The sequence below is a fragment of the Ictidomys tridecemlineatus genome, chromosome 3 (genome assembly GCF_052094955.1).
Source record: "Ictidomys tridecemlineatus isolate mIctTri1 chromosome 3, mIctTri1.hap1, whole genome shotgun sequence".
Taxonomy (NCBI): domain Eukaryota; kingdom Metazoa; phylum Chordata; class Mammalia; order Rodentia; family Sciuridae; genus Ictidomys; species Ictidomys tridecemlineatus.
In genome coordinates, this window is record NC_135479.1 from 18115192 (window position 1) to 18124566 (window position 9375).

General features: G+C 48.2%; 1 long non-coding RNA gene across 1 annotated transcript; it reads left to right on the forward strand.

Moving 5' to 3' along the window:
- The first annotated feature begins 5965 nt into the window (after window positions 1-5965).
- LOC120884078 (uncharacterized) lies at window positions 5966-7434 on the forward strand. The gene is made up of 2 exons (XR_005726276.2): window positions 5966-6963; window positions 7078-7434. It is a non-coding gene; the product is annotated as an uncharacterized LOC120884078 (long non-coding RNA).
- The last annotated feature ends 1941 nt before the right edge of the window (window positions 7435-9375 follow it).

Sequence of the window (9375 nt, forward strand, 5' to 3'; positions counted from 1 at the left end):
TCTCGAGTTGCTGGGATTACAAGTGTGCACCACCACGCCCAGCCCCAGCCCTTTTTTGAAAATTTCAAGACAGGGTCTCACTAAATTGCTTAGGGCCTAAATTACTGAGGCCGTCCTTCTGCTTCATTCTCCCGAGTTTCTGGGATTACTGGCATGAGCCACCATACCCCAACATACCCCACCCAGCCAAGATTTCGAGTTTAGCACGATGAAAATAGAGCTCTGTTACATAATAATGTGAATATAATTAAGACTACTGAACTATCCACTTAGAAATCATCAAGAGGGCCAGGCATGGTGGCACACGCCTGTAATTCCAGGAGGAATTCCAGGAGGAATTGGGAGGCTGAGGAAGAGAATCTCAAAATCGAGGCCAGCCTCAGCGATTTACTGAGACCCTCAGCAACTTAGTAAGACCTTGTCTCAAAATGAAAAATAAAAAGGATCAAAGATGTGCCTCAGTGGTAAAAGACCACTGGGATCAATGTCTAACCCCCCCAAAAAAATCTGGTTTATTTTATTTATATATATATATTTCATATAAATATATAGTTAATATAAATATATAAAACCAAAGGGTAAATTTTACATGGTATTTTACTACAATTAATTTTTTAAAGACTTGAATTTTATAGCATCTCAAGATATATAGAGACAGATACTACAATTAATTTTTTGAAGCTGGGAGTTAAAGCCAGGGTTCCTTTACCACTGAGCTACAACATCAGTCCTTTTTATTTTGAGACAGGGTCTTACTATATTATCCAGGCTGGCTTTGAATTTGTGACCCTCCTGCTTCAACCTCTCAAGTCTTTGGGTTTACAGGTGTATACTACTGTGCTCAACTAAAATTCAATTAAAAAAATAAGCAAAATCAATACTATGGATATAAAAAAGCCACCATAATCCCTCCTGTTCCCACTCCTCCCACTGTTTAGTCTACCAATTCTTTCCAAAAATATTTATGCACATGCAAGCATATGCATATGTCCACTCTTAGTGAACCATATCCAGTGAAATTTCAATTGCTATCTTTAGTAATAGCAGACTACAGGATCCCAGATCCAAAACTGTTGGCACCAAAATTAGAGAACTTTAACTGCTTGAAAGGGAACACTTAGAAATTCAGCAGAACATCTACTGCTAGTGTACGTGACTTAACTTCCCATAGAGAGTATAACTGTGCACTATGGTACAGACCTTAAAGTGAAATGAAAGAGATCTAAGAGCTTTTTAAGCTTCTTTTTTTGTCAGGGGTGGGGGGTGGGGTGCGGAGAGGGTAGGGATCAGAGATTGAACCTAGGGACCTTAACCACTGAGCCACATCCCCAACCCTTTTTGTTTTATTTTGCAACAGGGTCTTGCTAAGTTGCTTAGGGCCTTGCTAAGTTGCTGAGGCTGCTTTGAACTTGTGGTCCTCCTGCCTCAGCCCCCTGAGTTGCTGGGATTATAGGCATGTGCTACCTTTTAAGCTTCTTAACATTACCTTTTTTTTTTTTTTTTAATTTTTTATAAGAGTAGTCGGCCAAGGAGACCAGGAGATCAATTTTTTTTTTTTTTTAGAGAGAGAGAGAGAGAGAGAGAGAGAGAGAGAGAGAGAGAGAGTTTTAATATTTATTTTTCAGTTTTCGGTGGACACAACATCTTTGTTTGTGTGTGGTGCTGAAAATCAAACCCGGGCCGCACACATGCCAGGCTAGTGCGCTACTGCTTGAGCCACATCCCCAGCCCTTAACATTACCTTTTGAGGGCATAATTTACTGACAATAAATGTACCTGTTTTCATTGTTTATACATTGTATATAGTATAATGACTAGTGCAAATACCATATCTCTTTTTCCTTTTTTTTTTGACTGGGGATTGAACCCAGGCGCACCTTACCACTGAGCTACATCTCCAGCCCTTTTAAATTTTCTTTTTTTTCTCCTGCTTCAGCTCCTGCGTACTGGAATCACAGGTGTGCGCCACTGCAGCCTACGCTCTGCCTCCTTTTGGGAGGATAATTCTCAGTTTTATTGACTTATTTTTTTCCAGTTATGAAGTTATTACATGCTTCTTATAAAATTTATAGCTAGACTGGTGCAGTAGTTTATGCCTGTAATCCCAGCAGCTCAGGAGGCTGAAGCAGGAGAATCACAAGCTCCAAGCCAGCCTCAGCAATTAAGAGTCAATTTAGGAAGACTCTGTCTCAATATTAAAAATAAAAAGGAATGGGGATGTGACTCCCTGGTAAAGTACCCCTGGATTCAATCCCCAGTACCAAAATAATAACAGTTTACAGCTGGGCGAGGTGGGGCTCACCTGTATTCCCAGCTACTTGAGATGCTGAGGCAAGAAGATTGCAAGTTCAAAGCTAGCCTCAGCAACTTAGCGAGGTCCTAAACAACTTAGCAAGGTTGTATCTCAAAAAAAAAAAAAGAAAGAAAAAGGGCTGGGGATGTAGCTCAGTGGTAAAGCAACCCTGGATTCAATCCCTAGTCCCCCCCCTCCAAAAAGTAATATATATGTACATATCTTAAGAATTGAAAGTACAAAAAAATGTATAAACATATCCTTTTCCCAAAAGCCTCTCTGTCCAAGTGTCTGTTTTGGTGAATTCCAGTACAGGTTTCCCCTGTCAGCCTGTCAATGAGGTCCTGGAAACCTTCTCATTGTTTCACTTCCCAAATCTCAGGGTACTTTTTACAGTTCTGTCACCCCGCCTTCTGCTTGGGAACTCCCTTGGAGGCACAAGTGGGTACCTGGCTGCTGTAGCATAGTGCTCTTTGCCACAGCAGCATTCAGGGTTCTCGAGAACAAGACAGGATCCCTTGCTCTCTCTCCAAAATGGTACTGTCTAGTATCTTCATTAATAAATTCTCTGTATAAGGATTGGTAAGCCGTTTAATTTTTTATTATATTTTTTGGTACCAGGAATTGAACCTGGGGGATGCTTAACTACCAAGCCATATCCTAAGCCCTTTTTAATTAAAAAAAAATTTATTATGAGACAGGGTCTCCACTAAGTTGCTTGAGGCCTCCCTAAGTTGCTGAAGCTGGCCTTGAACTTACAGTCCTCCTACCTCAGCCTCTTGAGTTTGTGGGATTAGAAGCATGGTCATTCTGCCTGGCTGACAAGCTGTTTTAAGCACCATCCTGAAAACTAGAAGCCTTATCAAATTTAGCCCAAATAAATTTCTCAGATTGAGAATCTCCATATTTAGGCCAGATCATGGGAAGATGGAGGCCAGTAAGTACCCACTTCTGATGTGGTCTGACCAGAGCACAGGGACTGCTGCCTTAGAAATAAAGTGCCCTCACCAAGGAAGGTGACCAGCTGCTGGGGTGTGCTCCATTTCTGTGTGATGTGCTCTAGGAGGAACGTGGGTAGACTGGGACATGTCTAGAGTGGAGTGACAGAGCAGGGCAAGGCTTGGGCCTGTGGCCTGCCAGAAGTTCTTAAGGAATCTGAAAGGATTTTTAGCCTTATGTGGGGGGAAATCATGGCATTTATGTGAAGGGCCAGAGGGTAGAAAATTTGTGTTTCCCAATAAAGAATCCTTTGCTTTTAGAGGAAGCCACACAAAGGCCAAGTGTGCAGAAGGAAGGGAGGTGGGGGCTGGCAGTTATTTTCTTGGGTTCCTTTCATCTCCAGGTCCTGTGTTTCTGCTGGAACAAGCAGGGTTTTAGTTTCCATTCCCTTTGTGACACTGTTAAGATTTTTTTTCCTTACATCTTTTATTCTTTCTCCTTAAGTGCTGGGAGACACTGGGCAGGTAATTTTAGTAAGTAAACACTATAAAGTTTTGACGGTTATGAATGGCTCAGGAAGGCGCAGGAAAGGAATGAATCCGTAAAAGTCCTTGCAAGAGGGTGGAAGGCCTGTGTCTGGGGACAGCAGTGCTTTTTCCATCTCAGAGCTCTGTTTGCACTCTGGGCCATGTCAGCAGCCTCCCAACAAGTGTGGCAGGTGGTCCTGTATAAAAGCTCTGGGAGGACACAGCCTTGAACCAGACCCCCTTGGTGGCCTCACGGAGTTGCAGAATATAGGGGCTTGACATAAAAGCAACAGCACCAGGCACATGATGCTCAAGGTGGGGCATCCTCTAAGTTTCATTACCTCTGGTTTCATTACCTGTGGAGTGGGGACACCAATAGCTCCATGTTTGGTGTTTGCTAGTGACACCTGAGATGTCATGAGGGACTGGCCCAGAGCCAGTGCTCCACATCTAGGGGCCATGAGTTCTAAGGCTTCCTGGAGGGGTGATGGGGAGAATGAGCTTCCCACTGATAAATCCAGAAAGCTGAAGAGGGGAGCTAATGGTGAGGAGGGGGGTTGGGAATATAATTCCAATTTTTTTTGGGGGGTGTACCAGGGATTGAACTCAGGGACACTCCACCACTGAGCCACATCCCAGCCCTATTTTGTATTTTATTAGAGACAGGGTGTCACTGAATTGCTTAGCACCTCACCAAATTGCTGAGGCTGACTTTGAACTCGTGATACTCCTGCTCAGCCTCTCGAGCCCAGCCTGCGCCACCGTGCCCAGCCTGTAATTCCAATTTTTTCTTTGCAGCAACAGGTAAGTTGTTCTTTCATTTCTATTGTGCAATGAAAAAGAAATTTCCACACTAAGCACATATCAGCGAGTATGTCTCAAATTGTATTGTGATTACATCCTGAAGCCACTCAGATTCCCCATCAAACCCCAGTTAACTAGTACAGCAGTGAGCTGGTCTGGGTCTTGGGGCCCTCTTGTGTATTCCCCTTGGTTCTAATCCAACACGCCTCCATCTGGCCTGCTTTAGTTTTTCTGGTTCGCTCATTCTGCAAACACTGATTAAGCCCCAGTGCTGCAGGTACCAGAATCCGTGCTGCAAATTACCCATGGAGGCAGGCTGGTCCCCACTTCACGGGGGAGTAGGTGAGCTCCAGGCTCAGGGCACTGATGGGAACGTGCTCTGAGAGCACAGGGCAAAGGCACCCGTCCCAGGCTGGCTTTCTGGAGCAAGTGACAGGTAATTGAGCCTAGTGGATGAGTAGGAGTCAATGTGGGGGTGAAATCATAAATGGGAGGAAGGCCCAAGGGTCAGAACTTTCAAGGAATTGAAAGAAATTCTGCAGGTTGCAGCCTAGAAGGAAAGATGGGTGGAAATGAGCAGGAGAGGTGAGCTGGGAACACTGGCAGCCAGACCCGGCTGCGGGAGCAGATGGGGTGGGTGGCTGAGAGTGGAGTTGGCTGTGGCCTTGAGTCAGAGGGAGGAGGTGGGTTTGGAATTGGTGGTCCCCAGAGTTTGCTTCCAGGGCTGGAGGGGTGGTGAGGAGCTGGCTGGGAACAATTCCATGGAGAAGCTGTAAAAGCACTGGGGCCTGTTGGATTTGGTGGCTTGTTTTTTGTTTTTTTTTTTTTGTTTGTTTGTTTGTTTTTAAAGGATGGAAAGGCCTTGAGTCATGGAAAGCAGAAGATATTGGGGGAGAGGATTGGTGAATGGCAGAATTGATGTTCTAAGACTGTAGGAGGAAAGGCATTAGATGTACAGGGGGAGGGTTGGCCCTGGTGGAAGGGCCTGGAAGTAGTGACAAGAATGCAGGTGGGGCTGTGGGTGGCCTCAGAGGGACATCTCTTGGCCAAGAGTGCAAGGCCCTGGGTTCCATTCCAGCATGGAAAAAAAAAAAAAAGAGTGGGAGGAGACCCTCAGAGCAGGGGAAGTAGGAGAGGGCAGCAGAGACATTTGAAGGGAGCAGAGGGGGTGGGAGGAAATGCTGGGGAAGAAGGAGAACAGCCATCCAGGGCAGAGCCCGGAGCCACAGCAAGTGTGCCTATCTGAGCCTAGGAACTGGTTTTGCAGTGACAGCAGTCTAAGCCATCCTGGGGTGTCTCTTTTCCCCAAAGAGAAGCCCTATCTCCCACCACCCCACTCCTGTGCTTTAGTTCTCCACCCAGGAGTGACCCTCAGATTGGAGAAGGGACAGTTGCCCTGTGATCAGAGCTTCCCCTGTGAACGTCACTGGGTCTGCCCTGGGTGGAGAGGCTGGCACGTCTTCACAGTGACCTCGGAATGAGGGTGACACCTTATTCTCAGAGGAGCCAGGATCAGGCTCGACATGGAAGAAGCTGCAGGGGTCAGGCTGGAGGAAAGGCAGAGAGCAAGTTTATTTTTAAACCCAAGTGGGCACTGGAACTGCCAGCAAGAAGCAGACGGCTCTCGGGGAGAGTGGAGATTGGCAGCCAGTCAGGCACTTGTCAGGAAACCTGGAGGCTGCCCAACGGGCAGGGGTTCAGGCGGATGAAGGCCAGGGCCATGTGGGAGGGGTCGGGGGATGAGAGGAGCAGGGTTAACACCTCAGAGTTCAGCTCCAGCACTTCCCAAGGAAGCAGTGGGGATTGGAGGATGAGACCTGGAGTCCCCCAACCCCCTGAGAAGTGCCTTTGTTCCCTCACCCGTTGGCTTAGTCTTGATCTGTGTCAGCTGGACCAGGTGACTAGCTCTGTGAGGGAGTAGAGGACAATCAGGAGTCTGTTAAGGGCTCCTTGCTGCTAAAACTCCCTCTTCGGAGGTGTTCTGTCAGCATTCTGCAGAGCCAGGTGGCTCTCGGTCCTGAGAGGTGACCTGGAATGTGGCCTGTGGCCTACTGGAAGGTCTTCCCCTCTGCTCTGCGACCTAACCAGGGCCAAGACAAAGGTGCAGGATGCTGACAGGCCCTCTAAGAACTCCTGCACCACGGGAAGGGGTCCCAGGACCCTCTTCAGGAACTGTCACCAGGGCTGGTCCCCAGGTCGTAAAAGCTGAAGCCTCTCAGAGGACATGATAACAATAGCTCGAGTCTCAGCACTGACCCTCGTTATTTTACTCTCAACAGCAGATGGCTTGAAGAGCCCATGGGCAAGAGCTCTGAGCATTTGGCTAGAAGTCTTCAGGAGTCTTCTTGGCACCCAGCCTCAGGGTTGGCTGCTTCTCTCTCCCGCTGACCTTCTGGAAAGGTTGGTAGAAATCTTCTATTACTTCCAGCAAGTCCCAGGGCTCAGAGCCCCTTTCAGGGCAAAGCAAATCTAGGTCTTTCACTCTAGTTATAATTTCCCCGTCTTGCCTTCCAGAAAGGACTGTACACACGGCTTCTCTGACCTCTGGTGAGGCAGCGTCTGTTGTACCTGATCCAGATCCCTCTGTGTGTCTGCTGCCTCTTCCTCCTTACCTTAAGTTTCCTGGGTTTCAGTCTTGCTACTTCATAGCACCAGTTGTAGGCACTTGTAGCCACTGAGCACTTGAAATGTGACTAGTCCAAACCTAGATGTGCTTCAAGAGCAAAATACATTCCTGATTTTAAAGATTTAGTGAAAAAAAAAAAAAAAGAAAAGAGAACCTAACATCCCAATAATTATTTTTTTTGTTGATTACATGTGGAAGTGAGAATGGTTTGGATATATCAGATTTAATAAAATGCATTATCTTTATCTGTTTCTTTTTAAACTAGGCTACTAGAAAATTTTAAAACTCACCTGTAGCTTGCTGTGAGGCCTACATTCTATCCTGTGGGACACAGGTCTAGACACAGGGATGAGCCGTGATGAATGTGTCATTGTTCCTTCAACTCAACAGGTAGACTTTCTGAGCACCTGCAAGGTGTAGCGAGGGCTTCCTGAACCCAGCTCTCCATCCTGGCCACCTCCAACAGGAGAGGGCAGGCAGTGAGCAGCCATGTCAACCTGAGCAGACAGCTGGGAACTGGAATCCGTACCTGTGATCCATCCAGAAATCCTACGGGGTGGGTGCTAACTCATTTGTGGGGGGACTCAGAGGCAGCTGGGGGTTGTGATCTAATAGAAGGACTTTCTACTTTGGAAAAAACACCCCTGAGTATTTCTTGCAATAGGCGAGCTTCCCAGCAATTTCAAATTCTTGGTCCCACTCCCCACTGTTTAGGAACCACTCCTCCGAACTGCTTGTGACGTCTTCTGAGTAAAAGTCACTCCTCTCTGTTGATCAACCTGTTTGGGACACACCTGAAGCTCTATTCCAGCCCACAGGCATTTATTTCCTCCTGGAAAGTTTCAGAGAGAGGTGCTGGCATCATAGGCAGGGAGGCCAGAGGCAGAAGGCATGGGCACCTCCTGGCACTGTCATTGCCAGCCAGCGCCTGCTCTTTCCTGAAGCCTCTGCTCCTGTAGGCACTCAAAGATAACACAGCACCAAGGCAGGGAGGTGGCAGGTGACCCTGCTCTGACCTTCAGAGTTAGGACTGCTGAACCTCCCCCATGCCCTCTCTGCCAACTATCTACTAATAGCCTCAAATTTCAGTCGTTCAGGGGCCAGCAGTGGACTCAGCAGACCAGCAACTGGGAACTGAGAAGGGGTTAAGTGTAGAGATGGAGCTGTTGAGAGGCAGGAGCAATGGAAAAAGTTAAAAATAGGGTATCCAGCCCAGAGCAAGGAAGCAAGGGACACTCAGACTTGGGTCCTTGACTGACGGGTTTGAGAATGCCTCTTGCCTCTTCACCCTGCACACTGAATGGAAAAGCTGCCCGTCAGCCTCTGGAGATGCCTCAGGTGTTGCCTGCATCGGGGGCACTGAGACGCTGCAGTAGGGTGGGGACCTGGAATCTAAGTTGAACGTGACCCTGTGTCCTATCTCTGTGTATGAGTTTAGGTGGTCCTGGGAGTTCTGCCATTTGGGACTAGGGCTCTGATCCTGGCCCTCCTAGCTGCCCTCTCCCCAGGACCCTGCCTGGTGCTGCATGATCTCCTCCCTGCCCTGTCGTCCCTCCTTTTCCTGCTCCCACCCCCTTTCTTTTTTCTCTTCCCTGACTGCACCAGACTTCCAGTGCCGATGAGACCCTCCCAGGGTAGGTCCTTCCCTCCACCTCCACAGACAGAGCACCTCCTGGCCCAGAGGGGACTGACATGCCAGAGTAGGGTGGAAAAGAGGTTCTGGGCTCAGACTGCGGCCACTAAACAGTCTTGCCCACCCCAGCTGGGCAGAGAGAGTAGAGGGTGGGAACCGAGCACTGTGCCCTAAGAGTACAGCTGGTACTGGGCTGGTCCAGCTTTCTGGAGTCTCTGGAGTGAAGAGAGACTTTTTTGGCATTGGCCTTAACAGGGAGGTTGAGTGTCCTGCTTGCTTCACCCTGTGCTCGGCAGAAGCCAGAGCAGGGACAGTGTCTTTGTTGGGGTAGGCAAGGAAGGGAGGGCTGGGCCTCCACCCGGTGTCTGTTTCCTCGCCCGGAATGGGAGAGAATGGGAAGTCATGCCCCTTCCTCTCTGTGTGTTCCTGGGGGCTCCCTTCCTGCCCCCAGCTCCCTGCTCCCCCCCCTAGTAGTCAAACTCCTTGCCAAGCCCCAGGAGGGAGAGGGCCTGAGTCACACATTAAGGCCATTTACAGAAAGGAGAGACACAGG